This window comes from Falco rusticolus, chromosome 8, assembly GCF_015220075.1.
Source record: "Falco rusticolus isolate bFalRus1 chromosome 8, bFalRus1.pri, whole genome shotgun sequence".
Taxonomy (NCBI): Eukaryota; Metazoa; Chordata; class Aves; order Falconiformes; family Falconidae; genus Falco; species Falco rusticolus.
This window is the reverse complement of record NC_051194.1, coordinates 62,945,366-62,967,783: the sequence shown is the minus strand read 5'-3', so window position 1 is coordinate 62,967,783 and position 22,418 is coordinate 62,945,366. Positions and strand designations below refer to the sequence as shown.

The 22,418-nt window shown below is 43.9% G+C and overlaps 1 long non-coding RNA gene across 1 annotated transcript in view; it reads right to left on the bottom strand.

Moving 5' to 3' along the window:
- The window catches only part of LOC119152662, a 33,691-nt gene that overhangs the window by 3,907 nt on the left and 7,366 nt on the right, over positions 1 to 22,418 (bottom strand). The window contains exons 2-3 of the long non-coding RNA XR_005105841.1: positions 2,478 to 2,565; positions 144 to 259 (exon numbers count right to left, since the gene is read on the bottom strand). This is a non-coding gene — a long non-coding RNA (uncharacterized LOC119152662). The remainder of the gene's footprint in view (positions 1 to 143; positions 260 to 2,477; positions 2,566 to 22,418) is intronic.

The window sequence follows — 22,418 nt, the reverse complement described above, 5'->3', positions numbered from 1 at the left end:
GTGCACCTTTGATGTAAAGCAAGAGCTCTGGTAAGGAATAACGAGGAAGTTAGAGGTGCAAGGGATCAGCAGTGCAGTGGACACTGCATCTGAGAGAAATGCAGGAAAAAAACAGTACCGCTGTTTTCAAGCATCATAGTTACCTCTTCTCCAGCAGTTCTGGCTGAGCAAATGTTTCCTCTTGCCCTCACCTGGTGACAGAAGGAAAACGTGTGTATCCAGCTCCTCAGAGACATCAATGCTTCAGTTCCAGGGCAACCTGTGTTTAGAAAATCAATTGGAGTGAAAAGGAGACTGATAAACATTTAAGAGCAGTGGGAAGCTAATGATCCTTTTACAGTCCAAAGACACCACAATCATTGCAAGCTTTACAGAAGACTGAGAACAGCAGCTCCTACCCCGAGCACCCGTGGGAAACCTCTCGCCTCTCTGGGGACTGGGTGCTGCCACAAGGCAGGGCGCCACCACGAAGCTCTACCAGCGGGAGACGCAGGACAGCCACCATCCTGGGCTAAAGGCAAGGTCCGCTTGGTGCCGTGTTTAAGTTAAACTGAGACATCTTTTCATTTCCGTAAGATATTTTAGTCCTTTTAAGGTCTTTATTTTCTGACTCACCTGGACGTTATTTTGGCACCTTTGTACTTTGCCATCCCCCATTACAAAGTGGAAAGAAGAGCCAGGAAAATAACTGCCCTGGGGCCTGACTGGCTACATCTAGGCAAAAAACCCTCTTGCATGGTGGCGTTTCCCATGGAAAGATGCCTCGGTGCCTTGTAACTCAGCCTCTGCCCTCGCCTCCCGACTCCTGGCATCCCCAGGCCGGGCACTGGTAAGGGAGCACCGGCAGGGCTCAGCCGTGGAGCTGCCGGGTCCCAGCCAGCTCTGCCTGCCAGAAAGCTGCAGAAACCCCAACTACTGACATTTAGCCAGCTTCCCATGACAGAAGTTTGCTTTTTCTTTCCTTCAGGAAACCTCTTTAGTCCTTTTCTTTTTTTCTTGGTTGTTACAGATTGATAAACCTCAGTTTGAATCACAGACTTCAGGATTCACCTGAGTCAGAAATTTTCCTCTAGTTCTCTAATTTTATCCACGTGGATTTTTATGTTTTCCACTTGTCCTGCATAATTTATCTCCTATATTCTTCCACCCCACTTCTGTTTCCCTTGTGACTGGTCTCTTAGCACATTGCCCTTCCACCTTCCTAAAAATAAAAAGTCTTAATTTTCCTACGGATTGCTCTGCCACCCACCACTGCGATTTATAAAGACCTGTCACCACATTCAAACGCCAATCTTCCTTGGTGAGCAAATACCGTTTGTTGGTGCTATATGTCTTCCTGAAACCTCAGATTCTGCACTAGATCTGACAGACCCAGGCTAGTACAGGAAAATTTTGAAGTCAAAATTGGATGGATGGGATCGGAATTAGGCAGCATCTTCCTGGCACTGTTTTTTCTTTTTGTTAAACCAGAAAAAGCACTGATGTACTTAGCCCAAAAGGAACTTTGTGTTATTGATTTCAAAGAGCACCAAATATTAATTCAAAGCCTGAGTACTAAAATGCCCCATTCTTGGTCAAAATATTTCCATTTAGTAGCTTTTTTACACAGCGATAGTTAGCTGGGGCTTTTTTGCTGCCCCCTGCTCGCCCCACAATGCACATAACTTAGAGATACAGTTTATGCAGGTACCATGCTAGTCTTCAAAACACAGAATTAATAGGAAGTTAATCTATCCTAATGCTGAAACAATCTCTTTTGTTTTTTTACTGACTGAATAAAGACAGATTCCTAGAAATTGCTCTCTGCAAAATAAACAGTTGCGTTTAAGGACATTTGTCACTCTTTAAACACGTGGGTCTTAGAAACTGTGGGTAAGGTTACGGTGTCATACCACTGTTCTCTGTGCTTCTGACATAAATTAAGGTTTAAGTACCAGGTTATTTTAAGCAGCGATCAGACTGAACTAGAAGTCATGACTGATGTGGTTTGTCTTTCCTAATCAGAAAAAAAATCCTATGAAAATCACCACTGCAAAGCCCCGGTGTTCTGGCTTTGAAAGGAAACAAAATGACTTGTCAGCAAAGACAGGCATCTCAGCACAACCACTTTCATCTACAAAACTGCAAATGGCGTGATGGAGCGGGTACGGCTCTGAAGCAAAGTGTACCCGGAGAGGCCGTCCCGCACAGCTGTGTTGTGCTTAGTCCAGAGCCCAGCTACTGGGCCTGGGCCAGTTGTTTTCACTTACAGATTCTTTTAAAAAAAAAACCTCAACTCTGAGATAATAATCTTAATTTTTTCATTTATAAGAGGATTTTCTATGATTTTCTGGTTGTTTGTCTCACTTTAAACTTCCTACTGAGTTTCCATCCTTTGCCCTCTATTAGATTTTGTCTGCACACAGATTGCTTTTTCATTGAAATTTATTCAATTTCCTTACCAGTTTTAGGAGAAGAGACTTGAGGTTTTCTCTTACCTGGTAAAGGAAGTTCAAGATGGAAAATGTTTGAGTCAAACACAGCTCTTTTGTATAGAAGAATTAGAGTCTGATGTTTCTCTTGATGCTGGAAGAAATGAAAAGTCTTTGAAGTAACTCCATCAAAGTCAACAAGCACACAGTAATAATAATAAAAAAAAGCTGTTTATGTCTTCGTTTTTGTTTGCTTCTTGCCTTAATCTGAAAAAAAAAAATCATCTGAATTATGATTGTTCTTTGTGTGTGTGAGGCATGACAAATACATTCAAAAATGTAGACCAAATACAGTTCTGATAAAAAATTCAGGATTATTTCCCTTTGTTTTCATGGGCTGAGTTTCAGCTTTTCGTTTTGATTTTTTCAGAATTCACATTTACCAGTGTGGGCTATTTTACTTGGTTTATTAATATTTTTCATATGAACAGAAGTGACAGAAGTTCTGCTGCACTTTTGACATTTAGAATTGAAAACATATAATGAGTCAAAATAAATGAAGCTCACAAGTTTCTCTCCATTATTGTTTTTAATGACATAACTGTGAGTCATAACTTTGAAGCAATGGTGAGTTATAAATTTGATGCAGTGACTGTAAGAAACACATGAGTAAAGGGGAAAAATCTCACATAGGAAATTAAACTCAGAAGAGAACTGAATTAACTAAAATGAATTAACTGTTTTTCCTGAGATTAGATTAATTTTCACAGAAAGAAATGGCAAGTGATTTCAAGTGTATGAATACAATGATAAAAGTGGAATATCGGTGTTCATTCAGAAAAAAAAGATCAGGCTATTTAAAGCCTGAGGGGTTTGGATTTTTTTTTAATTATGCAAAATTAAATTACAATGATTATGTTGAGAAGAATAAAAGCATGAACAAGGCACGCATTTTGGCAGGGGTGGAATGTAGCTGTGCCAGAATTTCTGCACATAAAGATCATACAAGCAAATTTTAAATGGAGGGAAAAAGTCAAAGCGAGCTCCCTGGGCGCATGGCGCAAGCACTGGCCAGCCCAGCGCAGGGCAGAGCGACTTGAACGCTGGGCTCGATGCTGCCGGCGCTCCCGCCATGCCCCTTCCCACGTCTGCAAGGTTCAGCCCCAGTTTGGGTTCTCCCTCAGTTTTGATTTGCTGGTCGGGCCTCTCCTTTCCTTTCTTTGCTACTTATGTGCTTACCGTTAAGCAGGCAGCAAGCATCTGGAGCAGACTCCTCAGTGCCTTCTGGCACCTCTGTGGAGGGTCGCCCCAGACTTCCACTGGTGGAACACAAATTTCCTTCCCTGTGCCATTGCAGGGACAACCTTCCTGCCTCACAGGGCTGGGGAAGTTTTTCTAAAGTCTACCACGAGCAGCAAATTACCCCCAACACGCTATTTTCAAGGCTTTACAAACAATGTGGGTTTTGTGACCAGAAGAAAGGTGTTCCAGGTATCCTGTGAATTCACATACGCACTGAGCAAGCGCTTTCCCACGGTCCCTCCTGACTTTTGACTTTGTCTTGTATTACCCCTGAGAGCAGCTATCAAAGCGTTTCTGCCGTGGCAAGGTGCCAGCGAGGACCCTCCCAGGCACCAGCAGGAAGGTTACCTGCTGTCCCGGCCGAGGACCTGCCTTCTCCTGCCTGCAGAGAGAGGGAGGCGGCAGCCGAAGCCGGGGTGTGGGATCCATGCCAGGGCTCCGGGCTGGCCTCGTGGCACGCTGGCCAGCACCAGGAGCAACTCTGCAGCCAGCGTGATGGAGGACAGATTGAGAGAGATTCCCCCCCTGTTTAAACTATAGAAAATATTATTCATCCAGATAAATCCTAAATGTACTCTTAGAAAAAGCCTGAGGAAAAGCATAGGTAGGGAGAAGAGAAGCAACGGAAATAGCAGTAGGTGATGTAATGGCCTAAAATCATGAGGGACCAGACAGCGGGGTGCCAGCGGGCACGTTTACATTGGCCATACCTTCATTTCTGAGGAATCTGTCCCTCCTCAGGGCTCGGCAACACTTGTAGCGCTTGCCATGCTGACCTAAATCAAACTGACTAGAGAAGTCAGTTTGCTTTAGTTTGGGTAGGGAGAAGGGACACATTTTTGCATCACGAATCTCTTCAGGGATCTGAATTATCTTTGTTTCCTTGCAGTCGTAAGAAATATGTGTTCATCCCCTATGCCTGTGCATGGTTAGTGGCTCCTGGGGGAAGGAAAAAGACGCTATCCTTGTTGCCTGGCGAGCATTTTAGGCGTCCCCAGAGGTGCTCCACTTCTGTGCATCCTCAGGAGGGCAACCACCATGCGAGCACAGGCGAATCAGTCAAAGACACTGTTCAAAGGGAGGTGAACATTGCAAATGATCGTGTCATCATCGCACACAAGTCCTAGAGCAGATTTTGCCGGGAAGATGCAAACATTACAGCTTTTGGAAGGAAATAGAGCCACAAAGCAGGCACAGTGAATACAAACACGGCCCCAGTCCTGCAGCCGGGGTGACGGCGCAGCAGGAGCAGGAGGGAAAGTGCAAGTCGCATTACTTCTTCTAAAGAAATATTTAATCTAAAGGAAAAGGAGGAGGCGGAAATGTCAAGGAAGCATCGTTTAATTATGATAGGGGGAAAGATTATAGGTATATCAGCATGGAAGATGTAAAACCTATTTTGCAAAAGGGATTATTAAAAATTTGATTTCAAGTACAGAAATGTTAAAAAGCCTCTCCCATTTCAAGATTCTCTGTAAACAAACTGAGAGCAAGTCTTGTTTAAGAGCATCATATTTAAGTGCAATATCACTGAAATGAGCTTGATTTCTAAAAATATAAAGGATAATAAAGCAATTAAAAAAAAACCCCAACAATCTCTTAACCCCAAATAGACCTAATAATTTCAAATTACGGCTTTCTACATCACCTTTCTGCCCCGTCCTCCAGTTTTGATATCAGTGACATATTTGCAAAGGCTATGGAGACCTCAGTGAAATTACCTCTGATCAAAACAAAGGCTTCCCAGGCTTTCTGGGTCTCGCTCCATCCGTGGCGGTAACCAGACATTAAAAATAGACTGTGCCCTTTCACTCTCCCTCTCGCTAACTAAAACGCAATCGATACCTCATCATCCTTTCTTCTGCGCAGCAGCCCACAGGTTATTTAGCTTCAAAACACTGCTATTGAGACAGCCACTGGCAAAGGAAGCTGCAGGATTGTCCTGCACTGATGCCATTCTCTCCCTAATGTGGTGGCTGGGAAAACAGGTTACCTCCATCTCTTGTGCCACATTCAAATTGCATTCAAGCCTTTATCAATTCCTTCCTTTCTGTCCTGCAATTGTTTTCTTTTGTTGTGGGAACCAAAGAGGCTCAATACTCCTTTAATAATCTCTCACCGAAGATTTCTAGGAGCAGCTCATGTCTGAGAGGATCTCCTGGTGGGATCTCCTCAGCAGATCACTGCCAGGGCTGTGGCAAAAGGATTTCGGGGCTGCGTGCCTCCTGCTTTGTGCTCAGACTCGTTTCAGAAAGTTTTTGGTGATCAACCTTCACCGAACCTAAGCGTTAATTTTTGTGGTGTGGGGCTCAGTAGCATGCAGATTGTTGTGTGTAGCTAGAAACAAAAGGCAGGCACCCCTCCTGAATGGCTCACCCTTGCCTGGTCTTTTCAGTTTGGGAATCAAGAAGGAATTTCACCGGTGCGCTCCTGCTGAGGCTGATTCAAGCTCTTTGAAAATGCTGCAAGATTATTCCCTAAAGACCAGCTTTGTTGTGCTCCACCGTCACAAAGAAGTGGCGTTTCTGATGTTGGGTGCTATCAATCACACTTTCTGGCGGTTTCTGTGTTCTCCAAAACACCTGCAGAAGAGGCTCCTCTGGCAGTGACCTCTGCAGGTCACTTCTTGTCTGCGGTGTGAAATGTACTTGTAAGCTGCACAGCGCAGAAGCATAAACTCATGCTCAGAGAGCCTCAAAGTTTGCACGATGGCATTATCATGCTCTGCGAAGCTGTTGGCAACTGCCAAATGCATTTCATTTATATTGAAGTCTGAGAAAAACATAATTAGCACCTCATATTAAAAAGCAAGCAGTGTGCTGTTGACAACAAGCCAGGAAGTTGATAAACAGAACTTCCTCAAATTAAGTTTTCCTGAAAAACCTAGATGAGGACATAAATTCTGAAAAGGACGGCGTTAGCAGCTGTGCAGCGCAGCCACAATTAAACTCCAAACCCTAATGTTATTGCTTGCTTTTATAATACATCTTTTCAGAAGGTTTTCAAATTATATCAAGCAAATATAATGTTTTGGGTGTGGGGCCTCTGGGCAAGGGATGCTTTGCTAAAATAAACACCACGCAGAAAAGAAGCATGCAAGTTGCTAAAAAGCTCCTGTGGTTCCAGAGCAGGTTGTCACCCATGTGTGCTGCGCAATTCAAAGGCCGGCGCCGCTTTGGGTTTGTAGCTACGTGGAAATGTAGCTTTTCAACACTGAGATCCCTTTAGCAGGTAGAGCACCATTACAAAGAGGAAAAGAAGTGAACCCATACGTTACACAGCCTCAGGCCTGACACGTGCTGTTCCTAGACCTCTTGTCGATGTGGCACAACCTTCACACACCCCACATTTTCTTCGGGGCTTATCCCAAGAAAGTCACGGTGCGACCTTCCACCATCTTCTCTGCTTCCTCCTCTCGTCCTTCACCGCCCCGTCCCCCCACCTGCATAAGCTGGGCTTTCTTCCCCCGCACATACCTCTCCCTCCTCCTACAACTTAGTAACTGTTTCTCTCTAATTCTGTTTATTCTTTGGTGTTCATATCCTTCTACTTTATTAGTCCTTTTCTCATTGTGCAGATTTATGTGATGCTGTAGCAGCTTCCAGGTAATTTTAATGTATTGTCTGCCAAGCTTTCCTTAATAAATATTAAAAGACACACACATGTACGCTCAGAAACCTGAGAGAAGCTGATTTCTAGAAGCACACCAGAAGGCTGCCTGTATTTTTTGGCTTAGTCCCAAATGCTACCCCCAGTTCCACCAACATAAGATTATAGTGGGTGCAGCTGCTTTTGGTGATGCCAACTGCCCTGGCAGGAGGGCACAGTTCTTCTGAAAGCGACAGGTGAAATGAGTAAGAGAAATATCAAGAAAAGAAACTCCCATGACCATTAAATGCGATGATTTGTGTGGGTATCTGTACCTGGTATCACAGTGCAGCTCAGCAGAGATTGCACAGGATTGTCTGCTGGCAGCCTGTGCGAAGGGTGAAGAAGGATTTTTCATTTCATGCATCATTTGCAACTACCTTCAATAATTCAGCAAAGTCAATACATATCCTTGATGCAGAGTTAAGAGAAAAACCCTGAAGCAAACAGACAAAAGTAAGTAATCCAGAGAGTGACCAAGCATAGTTAAATCCTTTTTTCTCTTTCTCCCCCTTGTCTCCCCCCTGCCCTGCTTTGGCTACATCCTACATGAGGACATGTAGTTGTTTGCATAGAGTTCATTACAGTCATGGAAACTCCTTGAAATAAATACACTGGGAACCGACCCCTCTGCACCTCAGATTTCAAGGGATTTTGTAGTGTCTGTGTTTGCTCAGACCATTCAGTGTTCGAACTGCTCATTGCCCCGTGGTAGAGACCACAGAGCGGCCATGGGAGAACATTTAATCCCCAACAGCAAGAAGAAACTGTCATTTAGATGTGTGACTTTGCCCTGACCTCTGCTTCCCAAAATGGAGAGGAAAAAATGGGTAATACAGAAACTAGAAATCACTGCAGAATGACCCCATAGCCCACAGGCCGAGGTCAGACAAGTGAGGACTGACTTTGTCGGGATGACAAAAGCTCCAGATTTGATACACGTCCTACTCCACACGTGACAAATTCTGACTCTGAGGGTGGGCATGCCACGTAGCCATCCCAGGGCAGGCAAAGGGCTGAATCGACAAACCAGACCCTCCTTGTGAGACAAAGCACTTCTTTATCCTCTGGGGATTATTTTTATTTTTATTTTTATTTTTATTTTTATTTTTATTTTTATTTTTATTTTTATTTTTATTTTTATTTTATTTAGGAATGTGACCTTCAGCTTACTGTAGCATCAAGTAAATGGATAAAGTCTTGTGACCTCGACAGACTGCATGGCTCTGCTGAGAAAATGGTTAATGTGGCAGACTTGAGGGAGATGATCATTCCATGAGCAAGGCAAGTCTAGAAGCCCCACAAAACCCCTGCAGAGAAGAGGAGGAGTGTGCCTGGGACACACATTTGGCCATGGAGTCAGCAGGCTGGTAAGTACAACTTTTCCTGACAGCATCTTGCTCGAGAGCCAGGGGTGGTTGTTTTGGGGACTAGACAACAGGAGTCTAGTCATTTGCTAGAACATTTGCTCCCATGCCGCTGGATGACTGGGCCGCATCCTGCGGTAACACCTATTACTTGCAGAAGTAACTGTCTCTTTTTCCACGCTGTTCCTCTCGGACATGGCACCGGGATGGCAGTGCCAGCCAGCCTTGCAGATGTGCTGACCTGCTCTTCAGTGTTTGGAAGCCTGGACTGTAAATGGAAGAGCCACAAAAGCCACTGCTATGTGGGCAGAAGAGCAAACTTTCTTACTCATCACAGAATCCCTCAATTATTAATGGCTTTCAGTCTCAACCTGCTTCCCAGACACTGCTCGTAAAGCCAGTTCAGAGCAGCCTCACGTGTGAGGCAGCAAAGGCGTTCGCCGCTGGGGCAACACGGGGGCAGCTGGGTGAATCACTGCACACAAGAGGCGAGCTGGACTCGGACACTGCTGGAGGAAAGACTCTTGGAGAAGAGTGTAGGCAGTGTTCTGGGGGTTAATTTTTCTCCAAGTTTTCTTTGGAGAGAGGTTTTTCTTTCCTGTGAAGAATTCAAATTTCTTTCAGCTCCTGCTCCGTCCTCTTGCTCCAGCAGAACACAGCACACACATTTCATTTCCTTTCCTGCCTAGTGGGATGCTGAGGAGATGTGATCTCTGAATTGGTATACGTTTCAGCTGGCCCATATTTGCAGCAAAATTTATGACACATGCCAGTGCCTCCGCTGGTTGATTGGATACGGCCAGGGAAATGGAGAAAGCCTCAACTCGCTGAGCTTCAAAAAATGAACTTCACTTAAATGATGTATTGTTGTTTTTCAGCAGAAAGGAACACCTGGCTTGTACAGTGGGGAAGAGGAACAAAATGCAACATTCATAAAAATGACTGAAAAGGGACTGGAGAATATGGTTATTTTTGCTTCCACGTGACAGAACGTGCCACAGAACAGTGTTTGCAATTATAATCCGGCTGCTTTCGTTTGCCGTGATTGCATTGCTATGTCCACTAATTCAGTTTTAATCTTCATTAACATCTCCTGTACTTTACAGAACAGATTCAGACTGTCTGATGCTTCCCATGTCACTTGGAAGAAGCATTAGGAAATTATTATTGCTTTTCTTATGACACTAGATAATGACTTCTTCAGACATAAAAGTAATTTATATTGTATGAGTGAGATTCTGGTTTTGCTTATCCCACTGTACATCTTCAGTGCAGATGTGTTGGCTGTATTCTGAGATAAGTGAGAGTAGAAATGACTCCAGAAAAGAAAGATTCTTGCACGTAGCTTCAGTGCAAAAAAAGATTTGCAAATATTTTTTAGGTAGCTTAGAGTTTAGAACGGTGAATAGGGAGCACACGTTTAATTCAGCTAAAATAAGAGTTAACTCAGATTGTGACTGGGTGGAGAGAAGCAGGGAGGCACGGGAGGAGGGCGAATGACCGGAGAGGACCCAGAGGCAATCCTTTACCTATTGAGCTACAACAGAGTGTACAAAATGCCAAGTCTGCATGTGTGTGCATGTGTCTGCAGGATAGACAAGATCTAGATTTACGTACACATTCATAAAAGAAAAATATAAATCAAGGGATAAACTTTTAGCAACAGGATATATAATGCTACAACACGCACTAATTTCCTTTTTCCTCAATGCCACAGAAAAGTGAAGCCTGTAGCAAATTCAGCGCAAAGATATAGACAGACCAGCTCTTTTTGAGCAAGTAAACAAACACAGCTGACACTGACTCTTATTTACATGGACACACCTGCACTCTGCACCGAGCAGTAAAAATTTTGAGTAGTTTTAGTGCTTGATAAGTGTGTTATAAGGTCTGAGCACAAACAGGGATGAGGTTCCGGGGAGAGCAGAGGTTCCTTATGGCTTTCTGTTACGGGCGTGCAGATAAATGGCTCTGCATCTGAGTGCTGATACAGAGCTACTACCTGGGAGCGTTAATAGAGTTAGCACCTAGCAAGCCTAATTCCAAATGAGCAGCTCCACCTAACTGGTCCAGCAATATTAATATAATCAAAGTATACCCATTTTCACTGGGACAATGTGATGCCCATTTTGGTCTGTATTGTTCCTGGAGATATCATTGGAGACTGTTCTTGGGAAGCAGAATCCATTATGATGTATATCTTTTAAAGAATAATTACTTGCCAGTAAGTGTTGGTCCCAGAAGAAATATATTCGGAATTGATTAGCACTCAACCACCGATCCCTCCATAGAACTGGGGAGTCCTGTAATACCTTTCATAACTTTTCAATTAGCTTTTGATTTGGGAGCATTTTTGCCTCCTGCCACGGAGGGAATTGGCTGGCAGAGGGCAGCGAGCAGCGCAAGGAACCGTGCCCCCCCCCCTCCCCCCCCGAAGCCACTGCTAACTACTAACTAAAACTACTAACACTGTGTTTTTCAAAATAATATGGAAATTAAACAGTGCTGCTAAATACATGCCATTGCATATGCCCCTTGGGTTTTTAAACACTTGGCATGTGGGTTCCTCAACATTCTGGCGCTTGGAGAAGGCACCGTCACTCCTGCAGAGATAGATCACTGATTACAAGCATTGCCGTGCATGCCTTCGGTTGGGTGATCTGCTAAATAAGAGCAATTCCTGAGACTGCAGTGGACAATCCCACCCTGTGCATTACTCTGCCACTCAGGATCAATCAGGAGGTGACCAAATCCCTGGCACTGAGCTGTGGGGCCAGTTACCTTCTGTGGTTACATGAGAGCAAATCGTACCAATACGGAAACCACAGGCAGTTTTAGAATGATCTGCCAACCACAAAATGAAATAAATTGGCTGGATTATTTATTCACAGAAAGGTAATTCCACCAATTTTACCACTTATTCTCCTCCCTCTCTAAATGGAAGCCTGGAAAAAATCAGTTGTCAATGTATGTATTTTTTGAGTAGTATTGTAGGAGAAATGATCATCGCAACATGCTGTCAACAAAGTTATGGGAGCACCTTGCATTTTTATTTCAATAGAGGAAAGGAGCTGCTCATATGGAAATTACATAAAAATATAATGATGGTGATTTCTTAGTATTGTAGAGAAAGCCAAGAAAAGTACAAGAGGCAATTTGAAAATAGGATGCTAGGCACACTGCTTCCATCAAACCAAAGATTAATTGTTTAACAAAGGCCTGGTGGTCAGACCAACAATTATCTGCTGTTTCATCATAATAATTATAGCAAGCAATTGAAAAAAAAAAAAATCTGTACCAGCAAAGAAAATTCCTTAACTGCTAATTCCAAAACAGTAGCCTGTTTCTGTCTGTTTGCAACAGCAACTTGGTATAACAGCATTTTTAGCATAAATACTTGTTTCTTTCAAAAACAGTAACAAATCTTTCATTAACTCTGGGAAAGAACTAAAAAGGAGGACTACTATATTTTACTTTTATTTCTATCTCTGTTTTAGTTACAAGAGTTTGTAAAGTCCCTTTCAAATGTGAATAAGTTTGTCTAAATATCATGATTCCTTCCCCTGTCCTCCCTACGGTGTGGATGTGCCTAAGGATAAGAAAGGATGTGAGACTGGGAAAATATTGCCTACCAAACCATCTCAGGATGCTCTTTTATACAGACAGATTATCAGTACAGCATCTTTGAAAGCAGCTGCTCAATTTATTTTAAGTCAGGTTAATTTTGCTTCTGATGTCATTTACTGATAGTCTAGAAGCTTGTTTGCATTGGAAGGCAACTCTCCGGAGTGAAACGCGCAGAGAGCTGGGCTCCAGGGAATGCTTCAGCACGTGCTGGTGCCCTGGAGATGCTGGACCCGATCTGCATTTCGCCCTGCTAACTCACAGCTCACTTGTACAGATTCTCTCACGTTCTTCAGAAGAAAATATTTTCTGAGAATACTGAAAAATATGACCAAACCAGCAAAGCTGGTCAATATGAAAGGCTAAAAAAAATATAAATAACAAATAAAACCGACAGCAAGAGAGACTGACTCCCCATGTCCTTGCTCCCGAGCAGGAGTACCACCGTGCTGCCTCCTCCCGGGAGCTGCATCCCCCATCGCGGCTGGCTCGGAGGAAGGACCCGTGCCGGCCGCAGGCGAGGACCGGCCGCGGAGCTGTGCGGCACCCCTGGGTGACAGCGCTCTCAGGGGAGGACCCCGCGCTGGGTCAGTGCACCGTCTGCTGGGGGATGACTCATGTCTCTATGCCACTTGGTGCAAAATTAATGCTGCCAGTGCACAGCCCAGGGTCTTACTTAACTGTAATTCAAGTCTTATTTTCTCTGAAACCGAAAGATCATTTCCAGGAAAAAGCAAACTCAGCCCTTGGGGAAGCGACCTTCCTACAAGACACCTCCCAGACTTGAAGCTGCCAGCATGAGGGACACCTGCTGGGGAAGGACAAGGTGGGTGCTTTTGGCTTTTCCGAGTGTTGCAGTGGTGATGAAACACAAAACACAGAACCGACACTGCATTTAGCACGTATCGGCTGCACGGAACCTTGGAAAATAATTTTATAGGAACTGGCAAACAGCACTACCAACCCCGGTGAAAGGGCTGAAGTTTCTTTATCACTTCTTTTAGCTTATGGCCCTGGTACAGGTGCTCCCTGGGCACAGCCTTCCTCTTTCAGCTAACATGAGATCTGCAGAGGAGCAGAGAGGGGGGGGTTGGCAGGTCCCGTTACCTCCCTGCCGCGAGCAGAGCCACCCTGGGGACCCGGTGCCCCAGGATGCCACCAGCCACCCGTTCAGCGGGCTTCACCTGCCGGCCAAACAAACGACGAGGTGGGTGCATCGCGATCTCTGAAAGCAATGTAAACTTGGGGGTTTTTAGTAGCAAAGGTGTTGAAGATGTGTTTGAGGCGATGTGTGAGTGTTTTGTTAGAGGAAGGATGAAAAACTGGTAAAGGGGGTACCACACAGTGGAAGCAGAAAAAACAACAAACTGTTTTGCTCAGAATGGGAAAACTATTGTTCCGCTTCTGTCACTGAACTAAGACCTCACTCCTGGAATAAAGACACCTGCTTTCATTGCAAACACTAAAATCACAAGAGCTTGTCACAGCTCTGGGATCAGCAGATCCTTGTTTTTTCATGGCAGTTGTGCTCCCCAGCCCCTGCTGTGCCCTGTGCAGTTGAATTGTTCCTTGAATTACTAGTGCTTTCCCAAGTAAAAAAAAAAAAAATATTAAAAGTGCAATAATCAAGTTAACTTGTTCTACAAGCAGTGACACAAGGCTTTTTCTCTATTTGGCATTCAGCTTCACTGCCTAATTAATTAGCATTTGTACAGCACTTTGAAAATATGAAATGCTATTGAAGTGCTAAGTATTATTATTAATATTAGCAGCAGCACCATTTTGCTCTACTGAATGCTTTTTCCACCAGACTTGCTATGAAAAAAGCAGTCAAGCCAGCTGAACTGACGTGCTATAAACCTGAAATGCACTTTGAGCTTCTTCACCATATTTGATTACAGTGAGCCAAATGGCTGAAACATCTGCATAGCTGTGCAAATTTTTTTAATTATTAAAAAAAAATCAACCTCATATAGCACAATTTGTTCTGAATCTGTCACTAAGGTAGATATATTTTGCTTTGCAGGACAATTTTTGGATTGTTTATGAAAAGGATTCTGAGATGCTGGAACGCTGAAGGCTACCTCATGTATGTATCCAAATGTGCGATCAAGAGAAAAAGCTGCTTCTGAGCTCTTGTAATTGTATCTTTCTCATTTACCACAGAAACTGCTGATAGTTAAAAGGCACAAACTTCTAAATAGGTAACTGATCCCTGTTGCCCTCAATTTAAAATATAGCTGTAACTTGTAAACGCAGGAGCTCCTGAGACAGATCTTTCTTGATTTACATTTTGGTAGCTGCTGGTTTTGGCAGTGGCAAGAGGTTATCTGGCCTTAACCTTCTGAATAGGTTTTATTTCAAAATCAATTACTTTTACCTTGTGCTGGCTATTTGATGCTCACATGCTTACTAACACGTGCATGGGTTAGTAGCTGCAGTCAACATTTCTTCACCTGGTTGCTTATAACTAACAGATTCTTATTTCTGAGCAAGCCAACTTGTTCTGCTCGAGGTAATTTGCAGTAGGCAAGAGCTAACTAGCACTTGGCTGCCTTAGGCCAAAGAGAGACTGCAAGTGACTGTAAGAACAGATCATTAACTTCTTGCAGTTCACGCCTCCTGATGGCCCCGGTAGCCGTCCAGAGAATGGGACACGTGCCCGAGCTGTGTCTCCATCGGTGCATGGGCTGACCTGGGGCGAAGCTGCCTGCAGAGGCGGCAAGCTGAAGCTGCCAGGCTTTGCACGGGAGCGGAGAGGGAACATGCTGGAAATCTTTTCTGACAGTCCTGCTACAGGAGTGGTACCCCCACTTCAAGATCTGCTTTCCTATCCCCGAGTCCATCCCTGCCCGTGTTCCGCAGCGGGAAGTGGAACCCATTGACCTGTGAGGGACGAGCCCTCGGAGCCCTGCCCAGCTCGTCTGCTGCTGCACCAGAAGGCACGAGGGGACAGCAGGGGTCGGAACGGGCACCACTTCGTTTGACATTTATGGCATGACCGTGTCTAAATATTCTGTTTATTGCGCCACAAGAATTTCCCTGTGTCTTGACCCCTACCCGATTGTGTATTAATCAAAATAAAAATAATCAAAGTTCAAGTTCATGCTTCTCAGTTCCCTCCTAACAGTAGCTGTTATTGCCATGCTGGTTGGAGAGGGGAGTTTCATAGTTGCAAGAAAGTAATAAATGCTCTTTAGTTCAATAACAAATAAAACGGGGCACCAAGGCAGAACAACAGGTAATAAGACTAGAGACCCCAATGCCACGGGGCCCGAGATTGCACCCAGAGCTGTAGGAACTGCCCGGTGTGACAGGCACGTACCCACCCCCAGCGCAGCGGCGAGGTGGGTCAAAGAAAAACCCAGCTTTCGGGGTGAGCCAGGTGATGGGCACAAGCCCAAGGAAGCGGGCAACCTGACAGCAGAACCGGCACAGGAATCTTGAACAGCTGATGGATCGCTACAGACAGAGAGCATCCAAATAGCAGCAACAGCAATACAGAGCAACCCTGAGCTGCGTGGAGCTGACAATTTTCATTAAAACATGGCATTCAGTCATAAAAATATTTTGCGGTTCTAGTGAGCGCTTCACCCTCCCCTTCCAAATCCCCTGACACCGAGATAACACATCCCTTCAAGATGCATAATAGCGGAATAGAAAGATCTTTCACATTTCAAAGCTGTGTGCTGCAGCGTGCAGCCAGAGCTAAAGTGCTGATGAAGATTGGCCTGATAGTTTTCTGAATTCTGGGGATATTTCCAGAGCCAGAAGACCTGTTAGAGAGGCTGATACATAAAGCAAAACCAGCTCCTTCATTCATCTCGTGTGCAGGGTTCAAAGGAAAGACCCTGTGAAAACGTTACGAAGCACTGATAATACAAACCTCATGAAAACGAAGGAGAAAGAAAATACCCAAGAAACAAAAAGCCTCCAGAAAGTCACATAATACAGAACTCAAACCCTGCAAAGTGGGTCTTTGAATACAAGATTGGCATAATACATTTCCAATCTTCAGTCATACAAAAATGTCTTTTTGCATATGAAAAGTCTTTGCAATTTTTGCTATCATCACTATGAGCCTCAGATGCATTCTCTTTGATTTAGTAAACAATAAAAAAAGAAAAAATTCAAGTGTTTTCTACAGATGTGTAAAGATGCTTTTAAAAGAAATTATTGCTTCTTCCTCCATACCACTTGCAGAGGGAACTGCCATCCATAACTGCTTACATTTTCGTTTGCTCTTTTTTTCTTAAAAAAAAACCCCAAACAAACAGCAAACCAAACACAAAACCCTCAAACCCCAACTCTTAGCCTGCCTGCCTGAGTCTTTCTGGGGAGAAAGCGAGGAAAGAAGGCCAGAAGAGAAAGGAAGGTTAAAAAAAAAGAGGGGCAGTGGGGTATACTTAACGGGAGACTGTGCATCAAAGGAAATTAATAAATTAATAATACAAAGCATATGCTACTTCCAAATTGAGCCAGGGGGAACTATTAAGCATATTTTAAAAGGTATTGTGTTTTGAAACAACTGGAAAACGTGAGTTCTGTAGGCTTAGAGTTTCTCAAAGATCCAGTACTTTTAAAATTACTCAGTTGTTCGATATTTATTTTCTGAGGAATTATTTTTCCTCCTGTTTGCATTTATCTAGTGTTTGAAAGAGGTACGAAAAGGCTGCCCTGAAGAAAAGCAGTTCAGTTTTATGTTCCTTTACAGAAAAGGCATAAAATCGGAGCCTGAACTTACGTCCCAGCACAATCCCACAGAGGTGCCGGCAGCCCAGACCTCCCCTCACAGCACCAAGTCACTAGGGGCCTGTGGGATGCTCCGAGTGACACCCACAGCTCCCACCCGATTCTCGGCCTGCAAATGTCATGTTTGGGCAAGACACAAGGGACCATCTGAAATAGAGGTGGAGAACAGCGAAGGGACCCCGTGCTTTCATGTTGCCCAAACTCAAGGAGCCTCGCCTGTGATGTGACGGAAAGGCTGGACCATATGCATTTTATGGTCACCCACACAAAGTAACTATTGTAGTTGTTTAACGTGTTTTCATTCCTTGATATGATATCTTAAAGCCTGAGCAGAGTTCAAGAAGCTCATTTAATTTTAATGTATTTTATCCCTCTAACCAGAACAATTTTTTCTTCAATTACCTTTAGCAGAAATCTAATCTAGCAAACAAGAACAGCAACAAAATATGTCATTACAAATGATTTTTACAATTTTGTTGCTGCTCTGATTTATTATGGTGTCAAGTTTTTCTAATTTTGTTTGCCGATTTCCTTTTAGAAAAAAAATATGTCTTTGAATTTGCAACAGTTGCCAGCAACATGTATGTGAATATTCGGATGTAAAGAGACAATTTCAATAGCCATTTAAACAGGGTAAAATACCTGCTCGGATGCAGACAGTAATGAACTCAGGTCTGTTTACCAACGGTTTACAAAAAATAGTACAATGCTCTACAAGGCTATTACAACGTACAGCTGATAGCCAGAATTTAAAGTGGGATAAATACTTTCTGGCAAGGTCATAAAAGGAATCAATGCTGGAAATTTAGTCTTTCATCACAGAACTACACAGATAATTGCCAGGCAACAAAGAATATGTTGGCAATGACCATTTGTTCTGTCCTTTAAGAGATACAGGCGCATCCACAGTTGCAAATGCTGTAGCGCAAGAGCAAAGGGTCTGTGGTCGTAAATAGCTAATGCCGTGGACTCAGCATCTACTGGATTTACGTTTGAGTTGTGCATTTCTGCCTGGGTTGATCTGGACCTTGGATACAGATGGATGCTCTTCAGAGACCATGCAGCGTTGGGAGCCCTCCTGGAGGTTGCCTCTCAGGTTAGACTGGGGCATGAAGGGACGATTCCACAATTTGCTTCAAACGCACTGCCTTGACCCAAAACCAGACACGGGGGAAAGCACTCCTACTGAGGAAGCTGGTCCTGCCCACCACCACCATGCCCTGCTGCGATGGGCAAGCCACCTCCACGGAGGCCAGCAGCACCCAGCTCCGCATTCCTCCCGGCCGCTCCTGCTGGGAGCGCAGCCCGCAGGACCCAAGCGGCCCAGGGCAGCAGGCACCTTGCTCGCTCCTTCCAGCCGGGCACAGGGACAGAGGGTCTCAGGCACCTCCGGCGAGCCCCCCATGCTTGGTCTCCCACAGGCCCCACGTGCCACCCACAGTAGGCTGAGCAGTTTTGGGGACCAGTTTTTGGACTGAGGATGGAGGAGCCAACCAGGCTGGCACTGAGCTCCTATCGCCCCCACTGTCAGAGCCAAACCCGAAGCATCTCTCCTCGGGCCAAACACAATTAAAAGGAAGACTCTAAAGACCCCACCTACTGGAGGTAATCATGCAGCTTCGAGTGGTTTTCCTGGCCTTGATTTCTGTTGTTGTATCTCGACAAAACTGCAATAAAAATAACGTATCGACTTCCATTCCAGATCCAGAAGAAATACAGAACGCAAACCACCAGATATATTGCCTTTTCTTGAGATATAAATTTTGGTTCAAAAATGGATATTGATAAATAGAAAATATTTCATTGACTGATGGCAAGTTCTTTAAAATTTTACCCCACAGGAAAAGTCAAATATAGTACAGAGCATACAGCGAGGAAGGGGAGAAGGGAAGGCCATGGAAAGCTCCGGGAACCAGCTGCTTCCTCTGAGGCTGACACCACGTAGCAAGTACCCCTGGATGACATTCAACACTTACTGAAAAATGCTCTTCTAAAGCGCATCTACTCAAGGCCTCACACTATTTTGCCGTTACAGCTGCCATTTTACCCGCTTTTGAATTCTTCCAGCTTTATGCTGCCATTCAGCTCAGCTTAACCACAGGCAGCAGCGTTTCCCAACCTTTGCAGTATTCAGTTCCAATTCACTCCAGTTAACTGTTCAAGTGCAATAAAACAAACAAAAAAGAAACCCCATAGTTTCTTTGGAGTTTTAAGTTATTTATTTTGTGTGATGACAAAAGCCAATGAGGAGGAATGCTGTGCCAATTGCTAAAACTGTGCAACACTTGCATGAATTTCCAGCAAAGAGCAACTCAGTTAAACAAAATCTGGTAATCGCTTTTTTGGTGACTTTATCGAAAACTCTTTGTATCAAATAAATCTTTGCTTTGAAAGATTGAGGAAAATGATTAATAAAATCAGCTGGAGCTTGAATTCCTTTTATTAAGAAATTCCTTTGATTTTATCAGGGCTAAAAATCAAAGTTGAAGTCCTGTTTCAGAGGAGTCTTTGTGTTTCTATTTTTTAAATTAAATTAGAATAATGCTTATCAAAATTTTACTTCAAGTGGTTGTCAGGAATAGCCTCTTTTCTTCCTCAAACCTCCAGAGGCTGATCCTAACTATCCAAGTTCGGTAAATAAGTTGTATAAACAGTGCCAGATAGTTTCCCGATGAATATAAATATTTTATATTCAGATAGCTTCTTTTATTTCTACCCAGGTATATCAAGGTCATTTTATTCTGTATTTGTTCATAAAACATTTGTTACTAGTCACACGGGAGGAGCACTGGCAAGGCAATACAGGCGTCTTTCCAGCAGAGGGGAAAAACAAAACCCCCATAAAGCATCTTAAGCCCTCTAGGGTTTCTCCTTTGTTTATTCCCTAAGTGAAAACGTGGGGTTAGAAGCCACGTTTCTCAACTATACTTGTTTTCCTTAAATCAGGTGAACACAAAGGCTTTAGGAAATGTTCTTGAGGAAAACAATTCATCCGTAGCCACCCTGCACTCTCCGAAAGCTGAAACACGTGAGAGAAGGGCGACAGGAGGCCAGGGGGTACCGCAGCTTTCAGACCTGGAGCACGCCTGGGCTCTGCTTCTCCAGGAGAAGGGGGCATTACGCGCCGTGCAAAAGGAGAGGGCAAGAGCCGTGTTTTCTAGAGGCTCCACAATCACCTGGAAAAGTAAGTGCACGTTCGGCAAAGTAAAAGGGTCTTCCATGTCCCGCTTCTTGGTGACAAATCAGTTTTCCTACAAGTTTCCTTAATTAGGCAAAGCTTTTCACTTCATAAGCAGGCACCCTGGGCACGGGGTACCACAGCCTCCGGGGCTCGCGCATGCAGTAGCAATCCAGTAGCTCTTCATGTTCAGTAAAGACACCGTTACATACTTCTCCATGGATATGCCGGTCTATGACTCACATGGGCACATCACAGTGATGATTTTTAAACCTTCAGAGAATAAAAAGCTAAAAGCCAACCAGACAGATTCTTTGGAAAGCAACAAGAAAACCTGAAGAAGATGTAGGCTACAGGTAAAGTACAAGTAAAAACTGCTAGTCTAATGCAGATTTTAACTGCTAAGCAGTGGGAGGGTAGTTTGCTTGCAAGCCACAAGCCAAGCATCCTGCTTAGACCTGCAATCTAGGAAACCATGGACTTCACACCCTATAAAGCCTCGGGATGGAGCACTGTGTCCTTCTGCTGCTAGAAATACTTAAAATAAACACCACAGAAACCAGCTTCCAGTTATCTTTTGTTTAAGCTCAAATGCTAGGCAGCGGATGGAAATTTCTACCCACTTTTGAACTTGCTGTTCAGCCCTCCAGAGGGAGGTTCAGCATCTCCAGCATTTATCGCCCTCAAGACAGAGAGGCCCCTAGATGCCTTTTGTCCCTTCCAATTAAGTTACCTGCTGTGCTCCCCGCATACACGCAAGGAAATCTGCTAAAGCCACCGCTCCTCTCTGCTGCTTTCATGTTGCTCTCCGAGCAGCCATCACGCAGAGCAGGCCATATGTTGGCCTTTTTTACTAAACTCAGTTTAATGCTCCCAGCCTTTTCTTAAAATACGCTGAGCAAAGATAGCGCAGAGGACATTTGGAAATGCCTGATGGCAAAGTGGGAGTGTTCCATCCCATTCTGTTTGCACCGGGTGCGCGTGCGATACCGATGTCACTCGATGTTACAGATTTTTGTCTTTAAGGACAGTTTGGTGGAGGGGGGAGGTCACATTTCCCTTCCCTTTGCTGTGGTGCTCTTCTAAAACTGTACGTGACATAGATAGGCTCTGAAATATAGCAGCATTCCCTATGATCTGGATGCAGTTAAACAGAAGAAAACAGGTAGAGGCAATGAACATGGAATTATGTAGGTATTCTGCCTTTCAAAAAGCAACCTGACCTTTCAATAAAGTGTCACTTTTAACATTTTCAGCTATAGCTTGTAGCCACTGGTGACGAGCCTGACTTCTCCATTTTGCTTAAAGCGACCCAGAACACTCACGTGTCTCTGAATGTATCGTTATTGTACGGGAACTATCGAGAGTGCTGTCTTTCTTCTCCTAACTAGAGAAACTAAGCCCTGGTGAACATACATAATGCCAGGCTTGATGGGCTGGTGGTTTGAGGGTTTTTTAATCACAATTCCACCACTCTGAGCAAAATGAACTTTGAAGAAAATAATTTCATTCTAAAATGATATCGAGAATTTGTGGTTTTGAGGAAGGAAAAGCAAAAGAAAGTATAATTGTTATGGGTACTATTATGACATAATGTGACCCAACACATCATAAATTACATACTCATGAAATGGAGTTATGAGCTGGGCACTGTGTTTGACACGAGCGATCAATCAGACCTGCTCTGCAAGTGCCATATTAGCAAAGCAAACATTCTGGAAAAGCAGGGATTTAAATGTATTGAGAAACAGTTGCAGCATGTCTCAGCTATTTTATTTTTTAAGCTAGACTACAGGCAGGCTATAGCAGTGGGTTTAATGCCATGATTTGAACATGAAAGCCAACTGCCAGGTAAAATGAGAGATTATCTTTTGGCAACTGCCCTCTCCATTTCCTAAACTAAATGACCTTCAACCAGAGCAGCAGTGAAAATCACAGCAGTCTAATCTTAAATGTGAATCCTGTGGTGAAAGACCAGTGGTTCATATTATAAGTAGAATGCATAAATGCTTTGAATCATCGTCAGATTAGATGAAAAATGCCACTGTGTTTAAAAAGAGCAGCTATTACACAAAGAAATGTAATAGAAAAAGGCTTAACAATGTCATAGAGACAGGCTAATGGGTTTCCCCATTT